Source organism: Pan troglodytes, chromosome 6 (assembly GCF_028858775.2).
Source record: "Pan troglodytes isolate AG18354 chromosome 6, NHGRI_mPanTro3-v2.0_pri, whole genome shotgun sequence".
NCBI classification, from domain to species: Eukaryota; Metazoa; Chordata; class Mammalia; order Primates; family Hominidae; genus Pan; species Pan troglodytes.
Window position 1 is genome coordinate 117,438,865 of NC_072404.2, and position 23,205 is coordinate 117,462,069.

Sequence of the window (23,205 nt, forward strand, 5' to 3'; positions counted from 1 at the left end):
TGTGCCAGATTTGCTTCCATGTGCTTTACAAGTATACACCATATAATCCTCACAATAACTGTATAAAGTAGAGAACAGTAATTGATTACAGTTGATGCTTATGCCCTAGTCTTCCTGCTTTCATGGGGAGGTGGTTCACTGTAGTAACATTGCTGTTACTTACCCCTCACTCCGTGGGAGGAGGAAGATTTACCTGACTGTGAAGTTAGAGTAACCTGGGGGAGCTCGATTCATCCTCTTCTCCCATTCAACACCCACTATTGGGAGCCAGCCTGTCCTCAGGAGGCATGCACACTGATATTATCTCTGGCTAAAGGTAAGAGACTTCGCCTAGAGTATGAGCTCTATATTTCTCCAGCACAGTCAATTGTCCTCTGGGTAATTCTATTTATTCTAAGATCAAGCATTATTTTAAATAAGTGACTCTACATTCTAAAGCCATCTGCTCCAAAATATGTATTCTCTACCTGTTTAACCTCTATATTTATCTCAATTTGTTCAGAAATGAGGATGAGATGACCTTAAATCCCCAACTATTATCCTCACACCCCACTAATGAAAGAGGCATAGAGGGCTTCGGTAACTTCCCTATAATCATACACTTTTTTGTTTTTGTTTTTGTTTTCTTAAGATGGAGTCTCACTCTGTTGCCCAGGCTGCAGTGCAGTGGCTCCATGTCGGCTCACTGCAACTTCCACCTCCCAGGTTCAAGTGCTTCTCCTGCCTCAGCCTCCAGAGTAGCTGGGACTACAAGCACGTGCCACCATGCCCGGCTAATTTTTTGTATTTTTTGTAGAGGTGGGGTTTCACCGTGTTACTCAGGATGGTCTCGATCTCCTGATCTCGTGATCCACCCGCCTCAGCCTCCCAAAGCGCTGGGATTACAGGCATGAGCCACCACCCCCAACCCTTTAACTTGAACCCAAGTTTCCAGAGCCCATGTTCATGGCTGCCATTTTAGCTATATTATCTTTAATATTCAGACTCCCCTGGAGTATTGCTTTTATCATCACTGGTTTTCACACATTAGGAAATTTGATGCACAAAGACAATATTTACACAGTCACTTAGCAACCAATGAGCAGAGCAGAGACTAAAACTCAGACCACTGACTCCAAAACAGTGTGCTTTCCACCATATTCCACTCCATCCAATCTAGATTCCAAAATAGCTCTTTTCAAATGTCATCCAGAAGACTTATATACAGGAAGGTAGAAATTAGAACACCCATTTGGCAAGATACAATTGCCTTCTTTTATTATTATATTTTATTAATACATAGTAGTTGTACATACTTATGGGGTAAATGTGATATTTTGATACATGCATATAATGTGTCACTATCAAATAAAGGTAATTGGGATACCATCTCCTCACACACTTCTCATTTCTTTGTGTTGGGAACGCTCCAAATCTTATCCCCTAAATATTTTGAAATACACAATAACTTGTTATAATTGCCCTACTGTGCTATCAAACACTACAGCTTATTTCTTCTATCTAACTAACTACATTTTTTAACCATTAACAAACCTCCCTTCCTAACCTCCTCCTCCCCACCTTTCTCAGCCTCTAGTAACCACCATTCTCCTCTCTACCTCCATGAGATCAACTTTTTAGTTCCCACACATGAGTGAGAACCTGCCATATTTGTCCTTCTGTGCCTGGCTCATTTCACTTTGTATAATGTCCTCCAGTTCCCAAAGGTGGATAACATTCTCAATGTTACCAGGCAGCAGAAAGTGAGGCAATAGGATTAAAATATTACAGCCCACGTCAGACTTTTTTTCACTACATCATATAATCCAATGTCTTCACTTAGAAATGATTTTAAGTTACTCTTCTCTCTGCCATCTTATTCATTTCTTATCTCCATTTTTGCTACTATTCTACACATGTCTGAAGTGCATAGTCAAAACAACCTCTCTACTCATCACAGATCATGTGTTTGATCTCTGAATGTGTTTGCTTCATTAATGTTGAATAAATTCATGAGCTGCGTGTGTTATTTTGTTATCTGAAAGGATTAGCATTAAATAAGTGTCTTCTGTTGCATTGTATTAATTTCATATGTGCTCACCTGAAAAGGTATGAGCTATGTGTGTTATATTGTTATCTGAAAGGATTAGCATTAAATAAGTGTCTTCTGTTGAGTTGTATTAATTTCGTATGTGCTTACCTGAAAAGGTAGAGTAGATTCTCCCGCTTCTGCAATGAGATCAATTTTTGCGTGGCTCCACTGAGATTCGGAGAATCTGATTATTTTGCCTTGCTTTTGCAAGTTTCCATCTAGAGACGTTCTTGTAAAAACTGAGAGATTTGAATGTTGAGACAAATGATACCAAAACTGCATCTGTTGAAAACATGTTTTCAATGATATAAATATTCCATTGACCTGTCTCTGGTAGTTTTTCCTATAATTTGAAATATTCCTGACCTCAGGTGATCTGCCTGCCTCGGCCTCCCAAAGTGCTGGGATTACAGGCATGAAACACCATCTCTACTAATAATACAAAAAAATTAGCCGGGTGTGGTAGTGCATGCGTGTAATCCCAGCTATTCGGAAGGCTGAGGTAGAAGAATCGCTTGAACCCAGAAGGCGGGGAGGTTGCAGTGAGCTGAGATCACGCCATTGCACTCCAGCCTGGGCAACAAGAGCGAGACTCCATCTCAAAAAACAAAACAAAACAAAACAACAACAACAAACAACAACAACAACAACAAAATATATATATATATATTCCAAACAACTTCTGTGTTAAATATAATCTTCTCAATTCTCCTTTCCCCCAGATGTGTAACCCAGTCATGGGCAGTACCACTGTTTCCACGGAAGTTTCCAGAATCCTTCTCTCTGGCTTCTTACAAATATGAGAGGTACACGTTGAGACTCAACGTTACAAAATCAAGTATTACTATACAAACTTGATGTTTCAAACAAGAAAAACTTTCCTTAAAAATTATTTTCTTAGGTTAATTTTAAAAACTGTAATTAATACTTTATATCAATTTAGTCTCTGTGGTAGCATTAACAAATAACGGGGAAGCTCACAGGATACTGTTCATCAATAATTGAGCCAAGTAAGACAACATTCTTTGAGGGTAGGGAGGCTTAATCATTTCACTTCCTATTGACCATCAATAATGACACAATCTAAAGGTTTGATGGCTTAACTACATAGTGAAGAGAATAGAGAGGATTATGCCAGGTGCTGATAGCAGTAGCCCTAACATGAAATTGCGTACTGTTATTGATTCAACCAATATTTACTGACCACTTTCTAAGTACCTGGAGCTGTGTGAGGCAAAAATTAATTCCCTCAATGTTGTCTGGATGATTCATTCTGTAAAATATGCCCACAAAACCTCCATTAAAACAAGTTCAGGTACGCTGCAGTCAAATTTTTTTGCTTCTTCTCATTATCATATAACAGGTCCTAAGGCTGTATGTTTTAAAGAAAAACCCAACACTTAAAGATGAGGTCCCACAAAAGTGGAATACTTCTCTTTAGATTCAGTGACATTTTTTCAGGTTCATTATATTTTAAATTCTTTTTTAAAAATGTTTTCCCATTCATCATTGTGCTTTTATACTGATACATGGACAGATACTAGTGTATATATAGGCAAGCCATGTATTTCACTGTTGGGACCCAATTCCAGTGATGAATGTTGACCAAAAAAAATGTTTTAAATGCTTTTTAAAAAAAATTGTTCATTTTAAAACACCAAGCATCTATTTGGTACACATTTTTATCAATGTCTACTTAATTGTGACCACCTGATTTAAAAATTCTGATTGTTCATTTCATTTCAGATTTTATTACTGTGCTTACCTTAATTCACACCTTGACAGGTGAGTTAGAAACAAAAATAATGGAAATGTTTAATTAAATTCCATGGAAAGAGAGGATTCATGTTTCTCAACTGCGATTACATTTTAGATCCCTGCTGTAAGTTTCACTATGTCCCAAGCTTGTAAATATGCAAAACAGAGCTTTAAACCTAGTTGTACAAGAGATGTGCATGTCCCATCAGAATTTTGAGCTGTCAAACTGTCACTCAGTACATCACCAGTGTGAAGTTATTTTAATAGTGTATTAAGTATAAATGCCAACGGGATCCATAGTCAATGGGATAAGAGCTCAGAACTTATATTTAATTTACTTTTTTTATAGAATTTGCATTATGCAGACTTAAATTCTTAAGTTATTAAATACCAAGGAATGTTCCATTATCTTTTGAATTTTTGAGGGTGAAATCACTGAACAAGAGTTATTGATACAGCCCACAAATTTTTTAAATTCATTGTTTTTCCTTTTTACTTTTATTTTAGGTTCGGGGTACATGTGAAGATTTGTTACATAGGCAAACACGTGTCACGGGGACTTGCAGAGATTATTTCGTCACCCAGGTACTAAGCATTGTACCCAATAGTTATCTTTTCTGCTCCTCTCCCTCCTCCACCCTCCCCCCTAAAGTAGACCCCCGTGTCTGTTGTTTCCTTCTTTGTGTTCATTGTTTTTATTATTTAGCTCCCAACTTGTAAGTGAGAACATGCGGTATTTGGTTTCCTTTTCCTGTGTTAGTTTGCTAAGGATAATGGCCTCCAGCTCCATCCATGTTCCCACAAAAGACATGATCTTGTTCTTTTTTTATGGCTGCATATTCCGCAGTACATATGTACCACTCTTTCTTTATCCAATCTGTCATTGATGGGCATCTAGGTTGATTCTATATCCTTGCTATTGTAAATAGCGCTGCAATGACCATTCACATACATGTGAATGTATCTTTATGATAGAATGATGTCTTTTTTTTTTTTTTTTTTTTTTTAGACAGGGTTTCACTCCAGTTATTCAGGCTGGAGTGCAGTGGCATGATGATGGCTCACTGCAGCCTCAAACTCCTGAGCTCAGGTAATTCTCCCACCTCAGCCTTCTCAGTAATTGGGACTACAGGCTTGCACCACCACACCCAGCTAATTTTTTTTTAAATTTTTAGTAGAGATGAGGTTTCACCATGTTACCCAGACTGGTCTTAAACTCCTGGACTCAAGCACTCCACCCACCTCAGCTGCCCAAAGTACTGGGATTACAGGCGTGAGCCACTGCACCTGACCTACAGTAGAAACATTTCTAGTACTGTAGGTATATGTACCCAGTAATGGGATTGCTGGGTGGAATAGTAGCTCTGCTTTTAGCTCTTTGCGGGGTTGCCATACTGCTTTCTGCAATGGTTCAACTAATCTACACTCCTATCAACAGTGTATAAGCATACTTTTTTCTCCACAACCTTGCCGGCATGTTATTTTTTGACATTTTAATAATGGCCATTCTGACTGGTGTGAGATGATATCTCATTGTGGTTTTGATTTGAATTTCTCTAATGATCAATTTTAAGTTATTGATACAAGCTGTGACTTCACATAAGTAGTACTCAAGTATGGAAACTCTGTGCCTCTCAACCTGGTACATGCCAGTAGCAGAACACTAAACTTTAAACTCCAAATCATGAAACGTGTCATAAATTCCTCACAGAACTTATTATAGTAATTTGTATTTTCTAAGTATTCAGTTAATTGCATTAAAAAAAAGAAGAAAGAAATGAGAAGACTGTCAGTAAATGCTTATAAACATTCAGAAATATATATAGAGAAAGTAACAGAGAGAGAGAGAGAGGAAAGAGAGGAAGAAAGATAATCTATTCTGTGTCAAAAAAAAATGTATAAGGCATTACAGGTCCTTAGGGACCTTTGAGTCTTTTGGAGGAAGAGTGGCAAAAGAAAATGAACATTTAATTATAATGAGCATAACTACAAAATTGTGAAAATAGTGTGGCTGTTAAATTTAAATTAATTAAAATTAAACAAAGTGAAAAATTCATTTTCTCAGTTATGGTTTTGTTTTTGTTGTTGTTGTTGTTGTTCTTGAGACAGAGTTTCACTCTGTTGCCCAGGCTGGAGTGCAGTGGCGTGATCACGGCTCACTGCAGCCTCTACTTCCTGGGTTCAAGTGATTCTCCTGCCTCAGCCTCCAGAGTAGCTGGGACTACAGGCACGTGCCACCACACCCAGCTAATTTTTGTATTTTTAGTAGCCATGGGGTTTTACCATGTTGGCCAGGATGATCTCGATCTCCTGACCTTGTGATCCGCCTGCCTCAGCCTCCCAAAGTGCTGGGATTACACGCCAGAGCCACTGCGCCCGGCCTCTCAGTTGTTTTAAATGCTCAATAGCTCTATGTAGCTAGTAGCTACTATACTTAACATAGGGAACATTGTCCATCATCCCAGAATGTTGCATGAAACAGGTCTGCAAAGCATGTAAGTGAAAATTACACCAAACATTCAAATTTTATTTACTACTTGATCATTTTTAAAGGAAATTTTCTTGATGCATGCCTGCTTCATTCAAAACAAGTTAAGTAAAATGTTAATAAAAAGGGCTTGCTTTTATTTTTATTGGGTCTCCACTAAGGCAGATTTTATATATAGTATGACTATTCAAGACTTTGAATCACTGCATTCAAGAGAATTTCATGTGGTTAAAAAAGTTTCCAACAAACAGTTCTTTCTGAATATTGAAGATAAAAATGGAAGCTCCAATTATTTCATTTTTAATTGTATCCTTATGATTTTAAATTATTTCTATTTTTAAAAAATATATATGTATACATTAAATCATATATTTTACTACCAAAGGAAAGAACATCTGGTGATTTACACCAGTTACTGCATATGGATGAGTACCTAAGCTGGAGAGGGGGTGATAGTCTTAGTTCCATTGGCTCTCGTGTCTGTACAGTGCCTCTGGGACCTTGGGCTCTCTGATATTTCAGTCTGGGACACCCAAGATCATGATTCAGAGGTTCAAAATGAATTATTTCTTATTTTTCTGTTTTCTTTCTTTCTTTTTTTTATTTTTGATCATCTCCTGTTGAAACCCTCCTCTTCAAATTTTCTGCCAATTTTCTCAACTTCCCTATGGACTTTGTTCTAATTCCTTCTCAATCTCAGAGCTCCTTGGTCAGATCTTCATGGCCATCCTCGATTTTACTCCAAACCCTCAGCCACCTCTGCCTTCTCTGCTTCACATCAGACCCTTTATGCCTTCCTCAGTCTGCTTATTGCCACACTTGCTGCACCTTTATAAGATCTAGAATACGAAGATACAGAAGGACAAGAATAGCCAAAAAAGCAAAATAAATAAATGGGAGAAAAGAAAAAAAAACAAGCTAAGATATCTATAGCTCCTCAAAATTCAGCTGGGAATAAGTATATATTGAAAGAGGGGATCATTCATCACATACATAAACACACAGACACATACACACATCCCTCACCATTACCATAGTGATTTTTATGGCTCCTAGTCAGTTATGCTTTTTCCTGGGCATTCTTTTCCTGAGCAAGCTTATGTTGAGGTTTAGAATCTTCAATAAAACAGAATCTGTTTTTCCCATTTAAATGATTAATCTTTATGTGCTTTGATATACAGATTGGAGAGAGCACCTGCTCGCCCTTTCCTCTGTAGACTGTTGCTTCCTCTAGAATCCATCAGCTATTCTAACATTGATCTTTGGATTAAACACAATGACCAGGGAATAGAGCACAACTGCACCATTGCAGGACATGATCCAAAATTACTTTTTTTCTAAATTGTTCTTTGACTCCAGTTCATTGTTCTACTTTGGGGACATTGTAAGACATGGCCTTTTAAAACTCTTTGAGAGAGATTTGTAGAGTGTTATTATTATACTGGACTCACCCTCTTGTAGTTTGCAGCATTTTACACTGAATTGCTGTCAGTATCCCCCACTAAACAACATTTTGTTAGAGCAAGCATGTGCTTAGGTTGTTTTCATTATATTCCCTGCATCGAGGACTGTGATCAACACACAGTAGATAAGCAATATATATGTGTTGAATCGTAGGTATAATGTTTACTTTGGTAATATAGCAAGCACTCGGGAGAAGTCTCAGAAGAACTATTTTCAGTTTTGTTTATTTCTCTTTACTTCCTTGAATCTGAACCACATGTGGCCCTCTCTGCATTGGCAGACTCAAATGTGTAGGCTGGCCCTCATAAACTTTACTTTGGGATCCAACCTATCTCTGGTTTCAACTACCTTTGTCCTGACTTTCTCATTCATATTTGTAAAACAATCTATGAATTATCTTTTACTGAAGGAATATTAACGTACTTGCAAAACAAGTTGGAGAATTAAAAACAAAAGAAAGATCAATAGATGAACATACAAACTAACTTTGAAAGCAAAAGCTTCATATTATCCATCTTCCTGTATTTAATTGTGAAGTCCTAAAAGTAAGAGATTATGTTACTTACACAGTAACTCAAATATGAAAACTCAGAAAATATTAGTACCCACATTAATCCCCTTCATACTTTACATTTCCTAGTTAATTGTAAACAGTAACAGCATTTCAACAGCAGTAAGATAGAATAGCTTTGGGCTCCCTCGTGTTCTGTTTGCCCTATCTTGTATTTCAAAGAAAAATGCCAATTTTCCACTAGTGGCTGAAAGGACTTTTGAAGCATAAATTAAAGTCCGCATCTTGAACAATGATTTGCTGCAAGAACAATTGTCCATGCTGATGGCATGTGTTGGCCACATATAAAGTACAAGGTAATCCATGCAAAATGGCCCTAAAATCGTGCTGTTAGAAATGGCAACTCACGAGAAAGCTCAAGTTGCTTTAAATTCCTTTCAAAAAAAGAAAAAATTCTTAACTGTATTAGTCTGCTAGGATTATGTAGGAAAAAAAAAACCATATAATTTCAGAAAATGAAGGCTTTAATCATATCAAAGTACCCCACACTGGTTATCTCACTGCTTGACTCTACTACCTTATAATGAAGAACATTGGTTCCATGAAAGCACTATTATTAATACGTTCCAATTCAGAGGATTGGCTAGATTTTCCAGTTACCCAAGAAGGTAAGAATTTGTTTTGTTTGCTTATTCTGTAACTTTTATGTAAGAAAATATCGACCGGGTGCGGTGGCTCACGCCTCTAATCCCAGCACTTTGGGAGGCCAAGGCGGGTGAATCACGAGGTCAGGAGATCGAGACCATCCTGGCTAACATGGTGAAACCCCGACTCTACTAAAAATACAAAAAATTAGCCAGGAGTGGTGGTGGGCACCTGTAGTCCCAGCTACTCAGGAGGCTGAGGCAGGAGCTTGCAGTGAGCCCAGATTGCGCCACTGCACTCCAGCCTGGGAGACAGAGTGACACTCTGTCTCAGGAAAAAAAAAAAAAAAAGAAGAAAGAAAGAAAAAGAAAATATCACATATTGCCACAAACTTATTTAAAAAATTTCATATTATAGTCTTAGAAAAATCCTGAGAACCTTAGCTATGTGTATCTCAGACTATCGATAACATTCTCCTACAGTCTACTCCTACTTCCTAAACTGGAAAGCATTACAAAGTAACTCAAATATCCTTCCCGCTAACTCAAAGACTCCTAAAATTCAAGCACATAGAGAAAAGCGTGAAAAACAAATATCTATTCTGGCAGTCTGCAGTGGCGCCTTGAAACAGTCTCAGTTTTTCAAAAACCAAGGCAAACCATTAAGTCAGTATCCATAGCCTTTAGAGATCGAAGCCTTGGTTTTGAGATAAACTACCAAGCACCCAAAATGTCCATGACAGCATTTTCACTGAGACCCCACCTAAATAACACCCCAACCCCAACTAAGTTACCAATTTAAGCAAAAATTAAGTGTCCTCAAGTGGAAACAATGATAAACTGAAACTCAATCCCAGTGACCACAAATCAATGGCTATCGGGAAGCATACAATGATGGGAAAGGTAGATTACATTTTAAAATCATATACATGCATATGATTTCTCAGTGACTCTAGGTGAGTCATAGGAATTTCTAATACACTCTTAATATCTTCAAATTTCTGTAAAGCAGGCAGAATTAACACATCATATTCCTTTACATTCAATTTTTTCTATATATCTAACATTTGTGATCTCATCACTTTAATGTATGACCTTGAATTAAATCTAAGTTAGCTTGTACTTTCAAAGAAGAAGTGCTTCTGGAATTTCCCCTCAAAAAAAAAAAAACACTCTATATCTATCTTTCTCTTTTTCTGTCTATCTTATAGGATTTAATTAAAATAAAGAGGTGGGAATGGGTAAAAGGCATTTGGATAAAATGGAAATGGAGACCAGGCATTTGCTTTAATTCTTATTCTCACAAAGAAATGGGAAGAAAAAAAAAAAAAGAAAGGAAAAGAAAGTATCTTTAGGACTTTAAAAGAAAGTATCTATGGACACCACTATTAAGAACTCAGGGCACTCCCACTTAGACTTATACCAAACTGAAAGTATAATTAGGTTTATACCTCGGAATAAAATGTCATTTATCACCAGGAATGCCCAAGTAAACTGCTCTAACACTACACTTACAGGCAATGAATTTACTGTGTGGCACTATTGATCTCTTCATTATTTTCTGATAAGTAAAGACAAAAAAATTAGCTGAAATCCTAAGGGCCGAGAGGCATGTTGGAGCTCTCAAAAGGACTGAAAATAAGACAAGCTGAATACAGACCTCTGATTTAGGTGTTACTTTTATGGAAAGCAAAGGAATTATGTTTACTGAATTAACATTATATTTGGTACATATATACCAATGTTTGGTACAAACATTGTTTACCTTCTATGTACCAAGTATTTTGCCAGGTGCTTTATTTAATCACATTTTAATCCTTGACATTATTCCAAATAATCATGTATGCTTCCAATGTAAACGCTGACATTTAATCCATACAATCATGTATGTTTCTGGTGTAGACACTGAGTCTCAAAAGGAATATACAATTTGTCTGAGCCACAGTTAGAAAGTGGCAAAAGAGACTTGAACCAAATCTAACTAGTCCATCCTCTCTAATATGCTGCTGAAATAAAATGGATATTTCACTCCTTAGTTTGTGTTTGCCTGGCACCAGAGGACTCATTTAAAAAACTCAAATTTCAGTAAATATAATCATTTCCATTTGTCTTTCTTTCAACAAACACTTATTTAACTGATTTTATTGTTCTCAATGTACATTGTTGGCCAAAAATTTTGGCAACACGTATCCACAGCTTTAGATTATTGAAATGACTGTGTGAAAAGAATATAAAATAACAGAAAGCTTTAATAGCCCTCAAAAGAATGGTGCCAGTTATGTGTTACAAATGGTCTTCTAGAAGGACATAGCATTTTGTGTTGAAATAGCGCATGTAAATCTCTTAATTCATTATTAAAGTGCTAGTAAAACATGGCGGGCATTTACTAGCAGAGTAACCCAAGCTCAGCGATTTACAACCACAGAATGGCCAGTGGAAATTCAGAACAGTTGATTACCTGACATGGGGTAGAGGCAGTGAGCAATTTTGTAAGAACAGGACTTCCAAGCTTGGCCACCCCGGGGGAGCGCTGTGCCTCCAAATAAATAAACGATCCTGCAAAAACAAAGGGAAAGTCATACGGATGCAAGTTCTCTTACACACTTAGCTGTTCTTTGCTCCACAATCTTATCCTTGCACATGCTAAACTATCAATTAGATAAAGAAAAGTACATTTTTTACATATTTACTGTTATGGTTTGTAGATAACAAATAGCATTTATACCGGTATAACATTAAATACCTAAAATAACATTTAATCAATTAAAACAAGCTCTTGATCCAAATCACCTAAACAAACATTTCTGTTGGCTTCATTTATGTCATAGAGTTTGACATCAAATTAAATGAAGCTTCTAAGCTGACAATTAGATATTCAACACGCCCTTATGAAATACCCACAAGAGCTTTATTTTTTAATTTCCTCACAAAGTACCGAAGGATATGAGCTTATGGAATGAATTTTAGTTTCTCCCGGGTCTTACGTGTTTGACATTGTTGTCTGTGCTAGAGGGGATCAACGCTTAATTAAAGATCTAATCTGAACATTAACAAAATCACCACTTTTAGATTTTAACTACGACGGATGTGCTCATGGCAAATGTGCAGGGGATAACATCTCTCAGCAGCTTAAAAGATCACAGGTTCAGAGCTGCTGTCTGGGGTAGTTTCATTGAATATTGAAGACTTACAAGGAAGGCTATACCCAACAATGTCAAGGTCTGATACTGCCCTTTGATAATCACAGTGATAGGCAATTTGGAAAACCAACTATTTTCATTGGAAAATACCGTATGCAGAGAGTGATTTTCCTAGATACAAGTCAATGCCGACTGCACACAAAGGAAAGGATTTAGAATTAGAATGTATTATTTTATAGACTCCATCACATGTTTAACCAAACAACCAAGGATGTGAGTCAGCAGTGTCATCTTTGAGTGGGAAAAATAGAACCCAGTTTATATTGTTTTTAAATCTCAAAACCTACTTGGAAAGATAAAGTTTACTGTCCCCAAATTCCAAATTACAGGTAATGGAAACAGTGCATGCGAGCAAGTTCATTAAATTATCTATGCTTCACCTAAAAAGGAAAAGAATGAGAAAAGTTGATTTTGAAAAATTCTTCCACCTAAAAATGCTCAGGTTTAGGTAAAATTCAAATGAATATTTTTAAAAAGATGATCAAAATTCTAAAAACAAATGAACCGATATTCAAAGACCTTACTCCTCCAGTCATTCAAAAGAATATACACAATTTCAAACAAGCTGGTTAATGAAGATGAGAACATGTACACATTAAGACGCCAAAATCTAAATGAAGCAAAAGGCCTGAATAAATCGTTTAGACAACAAAAGTAACTGAAAAAGTAATGAAAAGAAAATCTAGAGAGAAATGTATGGTCCCACATCTGAGTTAAATTTAATTTTCTTTTCTTTTTTTTTTTTTTTCCTGAGACAGGGTCTGGCTCTGTCACCTAGGCTAGAGTGCAGTAGCATGATTGTGGCTCACTGCTGCCTGGAACTCCTGGGTTCAAACAATCCTCCAGCTTCAGCCTCCCACTGGGTGTACAGGAGCACACTACCACATACATTTTAAATTTTTTTGTAGGGGCAGAGTCTCAAACTCCTGGCCTCAAGCAATCCTCCTGCCTTGGGCCTTCAAAGTGCTGGGATTTCAGGCATGAGCCACTGCATCTGGCTCCCTATTTAATTTTTAAAAAGCAAATATTTGCAACATTATTCGAGAAACCTCAGATCTTAGAAAAATATGGAGAGCTCCCTGATTCATATTAGGTTGCCAGAATATCTTTAATTTTTAATAAAATGGATGAAAATAGGACAAAATTTAAAACTCTAGAGAGCAATCTCACTTGTGAGCATAGGAACAAATATTCTAATTAAAATGATGTCGAATAAATTTGAAATTGTTATCCAAAAATAGTGTGTCTTGATTAATCTGAGCCTTCCAAGAATGTAGGTTTGGTTTAATTTAGGAGCTCGGTCTCCATATTCAGTTACAACAACAAATGAAAGTGTCAAGTCATAGAATCCTATCTAAATGTTGAAAAGACTATGAAAAACCAGTGAACAATTTCAAGTCACAAATCTTAATAAAATAAAAGGAAATAATTAAATAAAGACTAGTGAACAACCTTAAAATAAATAGCATTCTAAATGGCAAATGATAAAACAATATTAATTAAAATGGGAAATGACATATTTCTGTCACAACTATCAATTAGAGATAATATTAGGCAATATTTATAATCTTAGACTAATATTATCTTAAAGGTCTGGTGAGTGTAGAAGTCAAGGAAATAAAATATCTAGTAGACATTATAGAAAAAGAGAAGTAAATTTCCCATGTTTTACCAATAATATAATTGTAAAAATAGAAAGCCAAAGTATTCCATTTTTTATAATTATAGTATCATTTAGAAAATTTGGTAAGCTAAATGGAAACAGATATATTACACAATTACTTATCTTATCTTAGCAGTAAGTTTCCAGATACATAAACAGCAAGAAATGTCCAACTCCTGGTAGCAAAATTAATTTTTTTAATGTAGGAATAAATTTAACAGAAAACGGACACGATTTATATGAAGAACATTATAAACTTTGTGAAAGACTGCAAACTCTCTGGTTAGATGAAAAGAGATAACATGTTTCTAGATGGAAAGATAATAGAATTAAAATATGAAGTTACTGACCATTGATTTGGAAGCTAAATGCTATCCTATGATAATTTTAACCAAATATTTAGAAAGTTGACAATATTGCGTTAAAATTAATATGTGCAGGTAAGGGGTATAGAGAGTCTAAACTCTGACCACAGGCCCAGGGACTTCTAGGAACACGTCCCTTGATTTATCTTCCTATCAGCCTGCTCTAAACAATGAGCCAAGTTAGAGAAATGTGGAATTTACCAGTTTTATTCCTGGTCATGGCAAGGAGTTTACTTCTGGTAATCAGAATTGTTTATTGTAAAACTCTTACACACCCACATACCCCAGAGTGGCTATGTGACCAGCACAATATAAAAATTAAAGGACAGAGTGAATAGTCTCCCTGGGTTAAAGTGTTCACATCTGGCTCGACCTCACCTTCTGCAAAACAGGTACCTTGTTAATGCACTGGCCTAGAAGTAACACCTTACATGTCTTAAGAACGTTAGAGGCCAGTCTCTATAACTTTCACAAATGCAAAAGTTATAAACAAGCATTACCATATAGAATAAAGAAATGAATAATAAATAAAATTACTCCAGTTAGGTTTGGTTCAGGAGTGCAAGAGGGGTTTAATATTTAAAAAATCAATTTACCTTATAGACAAAAAAGATAATCTGACAATCATATCATAATAGATGCTGAAAAATACTATCATAATAGATGATAAATATATCATAATAGATGAAAAATATATCATAATAGATGCTGACAATATCCTTGCAAAATGAAGTAAAAATGTTTTCACATTTTTCTAATATTAAGTAAATATTTATACAATATTTTATAACAGATGAATATTCATTCTGAGAATTATTTTTTAATTCAGATTTTAGTAGTCCTTTTGTGCACAAATTTAAATTTATCATACAATTGGTTCATGATACATTCTCATCGTTGATAATAAGTATGTCCCTCATTTTCATTCGTTGATCAACAATAAATAAACCTCATTTATCACCCATCACTCAGGATGAAAAACTTAACAAGAATTTATATCCACTTCTCTGCCCATTCCTCAAACTAGCCATCCTCCCAACCTAGTCATTCTTCTGTAGCCTGTGTTTGTGATTTGGTTTTAGATTACGATTTTCAAAGTCATGTCACTTTGCTTCTAAAAAATTTGCTGCTCAGTTTTAGTTTTTTTTTCTCTTTACAAAAAAAAGTTTCGCATTTTAAATAACTCTCTGTTACTTTCTTCAATCAGTAAAAGGAAAATAGTCACTTGTATTCTTTAATATAGTTATATTCATTCATTTTGACTGCCATGTAACATTCAACTGTGTGAGCATACTAGGTTGTATTTACTCAGTTGCTTACCAGTTGCATTGGAGTGATTTACTTTTTATATTTAAAGAAAATAAACTTGAAAAGCTATCTGCTCCCTATGTTAGCTTTAATAATATGTCTCAGATAATTTTTAAGATGATTTATGCTCATGAACCTACTTTGACTCATATTTATTACTAAGTCCATCAAAATATGCATTAGTTTCATTCAAATGTGCACAATGGTCTTACAGAACATTGGTTCACATACATTACTTTTTGAAAATTTAAAAACAGGACAGATGCAGTGGTTCATGCCTGTAATCCCAGCACTTTGGAAAGCCGAGACAGGTGGATTGCTTGACGTCAGGAGCTCGAGACCAACCTGGCCAAATTGGTGAAACCCCGTCTCAGCATGATGGCGCACACCTGTAGTCCCAGCTACTTAGGAGGCCGAGGCAGAGAATCGCTTGAGCCTGGGAGGCAGAGGTTGCAGTGGGCCAAGATGGTGCCACTGCACCCCAGCCTGGGCGACAGAGCAAGACTCCATCTCAAAATAAAAAAAGATAATAATAAGGAAATTGAAAAAATATTGTCAATCGCAAAAACAAAAACAGCTGTAATCATCTCATTTGGAGTTTCATCCTCCAAATTCATTAAGAAACATGTTGTTTCATATCTTTCCTGGCCTTTCTCTATGCATACATTTTTTTTGTCGAAAAACTGAGTAATAGAAAAAATATAGTTTTTAAAAATAATATTTACTCCTTTAAAGAATAAAACTCCTGATTTAATTTTTCTTTGCTAATATCAGTGCAGTTTGTAATATTCGTGACATTGTAGGATTTAACTGTATGGATACAGCATAGCAGGGGAAATGTTATCAGACTTAGCTAGTTATTTGATTACTAAAGCAGCTGAACATGTTTTTGTTATTTGTATTTATTTTGTGAATAGCTTTGTCATACACATTACTCATTTCCTTTTGTTATTACTTTTTAAATATTTAATGACTTTATATTTGAAGATATTATAGCTTCATATGTGTGGAAAATATTTACAGACTTTCCATTTGTTAATTTTCTGTAACTATTTATTTTTGTGATAGTTAAATATCTAGCTTTGTGTAGCAATACACAAATAATTTTAGTTATAATTTTGGATTTTGGTATCTGATTTACAATAATTATCAATATGTTTGCTTGTAGTAATTATGTATGCAGGCTAAAAGAGGGATATGTCTCATTTAAGTCTGGATTCCATCAGCAACTCAACCTCCATTCCAAGTGTGACTCTGCCCCTCTCTGAAGTCTGCTGTCTGGTGTGTCAAAGAGTCATTGCCAGATCCATAGGTACAGCTACAGCCCCTCTCCTGGGGCCTCAGTGCTGTTGCTCTTAAATGCCACTCTAAGATGACAAAAACATGCCAACAGTGGGTTCCCAATTTTGCCACAGTCTGCCCTAATCTGTAGTTCACATCTCCAGCTCCAGATTTTGAAGAATTAAAGACTTTCTGCCACACCCTTTAATAAATTTCCCCCTGAATCTAGCACTTCAGCCATTAGTACTAAATTCATCCTCCAAGTACATTGTATCTAACAGGAATTCTTTTTCAATCCTCTCCTCTGGATAGCATTTAAGCTGATATATATGACACAGAAATATCTGACGCTTAAATTCCTACAGTTATTTCTATAGTTATATTTCTATCAAAATGATATATTTCTATTGATACATGTCATGTAAAACGTATTTGCCCTGCCTCCTTTTTCTCCTACTATATGCAAATGTGAAAATGGAAACTTTAAAATCTCATACTGAAATGCTAAGAGAGATTAGAAATTGGAAGAGTATTTTATAGATCAAGGGAAAAGTTCTACAAAGATATAAAAATGAGCTCATTTAGTCTCAGAATAAGAATTTTTCAAAAACACTATAGTGAAAGGAAAGGAGAAGAGAAAATATAGAAGGGTGAAATCATTGTTTTACAAAGATCTTGATGTATTGTTGACTGTTAATTTATATACATTGATGCAAAGGATAAAAAACAGCCAAACATATATAGTAATTGTTTTGATTCCGTAACTAATTTATGTGCATGTGCTATGGTTAAGGGACATAGATTTATATAAGAAGGCCCAAAATGGAGTTTTTTAAATTGAATCTGAGCTAAGGGAAAAAAATTAAATTTCCACATGTCTATTCTCTCTATCATTTTTCCACAACAAGACAATGTCCTTTTCAACAAATTACTGCCCAATTTATCTAAAAGTAATGTGTGAGATATTTGTCCATATTGAAAAGAAAATCTCAGGCTGTTTCAGTTTTCACAGCTCCTGAATCTATAGAGATATCTTTGAGAGTCATGTAATGGTGGGACTGAAATGGTTCATAGAGGTGACAGTTTGCCTGAGCTCACATGGAAAGTAGGTAATCTTGCTAAGACATAAATCCAGATCCTCTGCCCTGAGTCATATCTAACTGGTCAGCTGGTATTCACCTTTCTCCGTATAGATTCTAATTTAATTGTTCATAACACATTTTCTAAAGTATGCATCAGAAAATTTGAATTCTGTAATTTCAAATGAGAGTTCTGCAGATAGTGTTTTGCAATTAAGTTTGTAACCACTTGTATAAAGTTAAATATTCTTTCCCATAGAGATATTCAGCAAGTCTCTAGGGATGAGCACTATGAAATCATTTAAGAGGTGCATGCACCATATTTTGTTTTTGATATTTTGCTACTACAGAGAACTATTTCCGCCAAAGGACCACTTAACCTAAGGTACGTCTGGTCATATTGATGCTCAGTAGAACACTCTTGGGATGTTGTCCAGTAGATCATGTGCTCACTCCGATTAAAAGAGGATTCATCATACCATCTCAAAGGAACCTGTTTACTAAATTTTGAATTCAGATCTTCGACAAAGGACATTTTGTAAGTGCTTCTGACACAGGAGAAATTTTGAAAGTGAAAGAGGCTACTTAGGATATAACTGTGAATAAATCACACACAGTTTCAGCCCTCATGGAGCAAATCGTTTAGCAAAGGACACAGACAGGAAACAATCTCACAAATCAGCATTTCCACAGAAAAATGCACAGATTAGTTGCACCATGAAAGGCTTGAAATATTCAGGTGCTATGATTCCAGTATATCTCAATTTACTTCCAACACTTTAGCCCATGATGCAGAGTATACATTTGGGAAATTGCTAGTGGATTCTTATAATTTGAGTCAGCTGGGGACGCTACTTACAGCTCTTGCTTTAGATGTTGTAGATTTTTTGGAGGATATTAATACAATCCCTCATAGCTGATATGCAGCTATTAACCTGACCCATGCATTTTTGTGCATTTTAATAAACGGAGGTCATAAAAATCAGTTTGCTTTAACTGGTAGGAACAGCCATATACCATTAACATCTGACCCTGAGGGTAGCAACCCTAAGGTTCTGTGCTACATCATAATCTGCGGGACTTTAGAAATACATCACCACACAAGGCATGATGTTGATGCAACCTCTTAATAACATCATGCTGATAGAATCTGGAGAGGAGAGTAGAAACCATCCTAAATGGCCTTGGTAAGTTGTATGCATACTGAAGAGGGAAAATAGATTCTCTGAAAATAGAAGAATCTGCCTTATCACTTAAGTTTCAACTGAGAATCAATAACCATAGGATATTCACTTCAGTGTGAGGAAAAATTTGCTGCATGCTGTAGTCTTAAGGAGATTTGCTTCCTCATATTTACTGACATGTTTAAATTTTGAAAGCAACTTATACCAATTTGGACCCATATACCAAAGTGGCCAGAAAAGGATTTTAGACGGATCTAAAGCAATAAATGCTCCTAGCAGGACCTGGCTGCCGTACCGGCATCCCATATGTGTTGCTGTTTTTCCCATAGCCTAGAACCCACTGAAGCAGTGGTTAATGACTCAGTAGCAAAACATTTTATTCTGGTTTTCACCATGGTTTTGATATTTTTGTACTCAAGAGCACTATTTCCACCAATGGACAAAAAAAAATGTTTCCACTGGATTGGAAACTATGATAGCAGTTAGATAAATATAGAGAAAAGGATGATTTGGAGTCAGAATAAGTGATGGACCCACGCTAACAGGAAAAAGAGGATTGCTACTCTATAATTGGATCAGAGATGTATACTAATGGACCCTGGTACCTGCTTACTCCACCATGCCCAGAAATGAAGATTTATTACTACTCTTAGAATATGTACAATTGTAATTGTACATAATCTGCCTGCTTTGTGACTACTACTCTTCCTCCTTCATATAAATATATATGTATATATACACACACACACCCCTTTTTTGAATTACGAAAATAAGTCTCTCTAAAAGCAGAACTGCCAAGTGCTTAGAACACCCCATTGGAAAAATAACTCCATCTAGCTACATTGTTCTGCCAGAGTTAATTGGTAATGTATATATTTTAGCATTTGATCATCTCTTCATACTGGGAGATTCAGATTTTTGTAATGTAGGTTCTTTGTAGCCAGTGGCATGATTATAATGTTCCAGACAACTATAAGCCCAGGAAAGTAGAATTTGGCATGCCAAGATGAAGAAAACTATGATATTCAGATTCAATCATTCACAAAAATAGGATTGCACAGTTCTATAAGCTAAGCAATTGTATAGAAAAAAGATGTTCCAAATTCTATCTTAATGCAGTTTGGAGGACTCAGCTCATAGGTTATCCCATAATTTAATTACAGTAATTAATTAGAATATCTGTATTTTCCATTAAGGCTTAGATATCCATCTATTGGAGCTAGGAAGAAGGAGATGTTATTAATATTATGATGAATGGAAAGCTCTTTCACAAAAAGGCAATTGTAGGATCATGAAATCAAGGAAAAGGACTATAAATACATCTCCTGATTTTTCTTTTTTGGAATCAGGTTCACAGAGCAGGGGAGTGCATTTGACAAGTGGAGGGCAACAAGAAACAAAGAAGTTACTGTGCAAAGATTTAGCATGCCTACTTCCAGTGTGCTCATGCGCAGTGAGGCAGGCACTGGAGTTTAGCTCTCCTGGGCTGTGTTCAGTACACTGTGAATCAGGGAGCTGTTTGAAGACCCAGTGGGCTTGCCACCGGCTCTGTCAGAGTAATGGGAGGTGGCTTCTTAGCTGATGCTGGAATCAGGCTCTCACAGATTGGAAGACACGCAGAGCCTCAGTGTCTGCCATTGGTGAGAGCCGAGCTGAGGCCCATTTAGCTAATATATACTGAAAGGTTAGCAATGGACCAAGAGAAACACTATCGCTAGTTACACACTTCAAGACCAGAAACACTCAGAAGGACAGAAATTTATTCAGGAGAAGCATAAAAACCACTGTGTACCTTCCACACCAGCATGAGGCCAGGGTGCTGCTCCTTACCTCATTCCCCAAGCCAGAAGCCCGCAATTCTCCTTCAATCCTTATCCACTTGAACAGAAGGAGAGAAGCAGGGGAAGGAGAGGGATCTGAGAAACTGAGTATTTTTATCCGCATGAAAGATGAAGCACAGTCTTAAAAAACTCTTGATTACCAGTTCAGACTAAACTTAATCTTGTTTGACATTCAGCTAATCACTTTCCTGCTAATCAGAATGTCAGAGCACAGGAGAAAGACTATAGATGTTTTGCAATCTATTTTTTCTGGATATCTAACTTGTAATATGAGCTATTTGTGACTACTACTCTTCCTCCTTCATATATATATAATATATACATATATTTTTAATTAAGAAAAGAACTTAATTTCTTTCCCAAATTTAATTTTTTAATTGACACATAATAATTGTACATATTCATAGGGTGCATAGTGATGTTTCTATCATATGGTGATCAAATTAGGGTAATTAGCATATTCATAATTTCAAACGTGTCATATCTTTGTGTTGGGAACATTCAATATCCTCCTTCTAGCTATTTGAAATTATACAACATATTATTGAAGCAGCGTCACTGTCTGGGGTAAATACGGGAGGTTCATTGCCTCATGCCAAGGAAATCAAGGACTCAGACACATATGGATTGAGGTTAAGAGCAGAGGTTTAACAGGCAAAAGAAAAAGAAAAAAGAATAACTCTCTCTCCCTTGAGAGAGAGGAGTGACTGAATGGGAATTCCAGCCCACATGGGAGTGCACTAGATTTTATAGACAGGCTTGAGGAAGTGGTGTCTGATTTACATAAGGCCCACAGATTGGTTGGACCAGGCATGATGCTTACATAGCAGGAGAGGAAGTTGGCCACTCCATCCTAATCCTCTTACTATGCAAATGGTGTCTTTGCTTGGCCATGGCCATCTTGTTTGCTACTTACTATACACGGGGCTGGCAAAGAGAAGAGAAGATGGAGCCGCCATTTTAAACGTGCATAGTTCCCGGGTAGCTTCTTTCCTATCGGCGCAACTGCCAGCATTCCCCCGTGCAAGCTTCTAGCATTCCTTTCTAGGTCTGCAACTCGATTTTACAGGCTGCTCTTTGTTAGAAAAGAAAATTATTTCGGAGCTGCTTTTCATTAAAAGGAAAGCCTTACTGAGGGCTTCCTTGCCCTCACTATGTGCCTAAATAATTTCTTTTTAACTTCTATATCATTATTGTTAACTATAGACCCTCCAGTGCTATAGGAGAGATTTTTTAAAGAATACAAAATTGCAGCTAAATAGAAGGAATAAGTTCTAGCGTTCTATATATATTTCAAATTTCCCTTTGACTTTCTTTTCCTCACTATTGCATATAACTTCACCATTTGCCAGTGATATATTTAGCCAATATACCAGAACAAGATCATGGTGGAAATTAAGGACAATGAATACCACTTAGAAATCTTGGAATTGAAGCTGGGAAATGTTCTTAGGGGTAGGATGACGATTTTATTTTTACATGGAATGTTTGCATTATGTCAGGTGGGAAGTTTTTTGAAAGCATACTTTTAGGACTAAAGATGAGGATAGATGTAGGGGTAAACCTTCATGAATTTCTTCTCCACTATATGTACCCTTCCTAGGACTGTTTAACTTCTGGTTACAGTGTGTTCTCATGACCGAAGAAAGCTAGGCCTACTGGGTTCTCTCTCTTCTAGGAACTTAAATCTTAAGCAGAATAATGTAAAGACTGAAAGACAGTTAGAGCCTATTAATTGCATTTTTGTATTTTGATGGTGTTCTCATGAATTGAATCATTGTGCTTCCTGGAGTCAAGAGGTTCCAAGTTATGTGGGACCACAGCTTATACAGTTTGGAGGGTCCACTTGAAAACAAAAGAATGCAAAATAACAAAAATTACTTGGAAGTAATTGGAAGAATTACTTGGAAGAACTTGAAACTTCAGTTTCATTACTGCATAGTAAATGCACCTCCTACCCTTTTCTACGATCTATTCTTTCCTGAGAATTCCCATAGATTATCTGAACTGAACGTTCAGAAAACTTAAATTTCTACTTAAGTTAATCAGAGTCAATTTCAGTTGCCATAACCAAAACTCTTTAACTGATGAAAATAGTCACCATTTTATTGTTTTAATGAAAGTAGTGCTATAGACCAAATTGAATAACAATTACAGCTACTTGGGCCCCTTTTTCTTATTTTTTAATCCATTCATCTGGAATATATACATTATTTTCCAATGTTTCTGATTTCACTGTTGAATATTATTAAAAATGGTCGATGAATATACCCATTAATTTCATTGTAAAGCTTTTGAGACTTGCATCATTGGTATAGTTACACTGATATTTCTCCCTCTAAAATTCT

The 23,205-nt window shown here is 36.1% G+C and overlaps 1 protein-coding gene across 2 annotated transcripts in view; it reads right to left on the reverse strand.

The window, feature by feature from the left end:
- Positions 1–23,205, reverse strand: part of LOC134810473 (putative hydro-lyase KRH_21160) — a 158,096-nt gene that overhangs the window by 11,160 nt on the left and 123,731 nt on the right. For both annotated transcript variants that reach the window (XM_063814952.1, XM_063814950.1), the window contains exons 11-12: positions 11,395–11,492; positions 2,180–2,353 (exon numbers count right to left, since the gene is read on the reverse strand). The gene's annotated coding sequence lies outside the window, so the exon portion shown is untranslated. The remainder of the gene's footprint in view (positions 1–2,179; positions 2,354–11,394; positions 11,493–23,205) is intronic.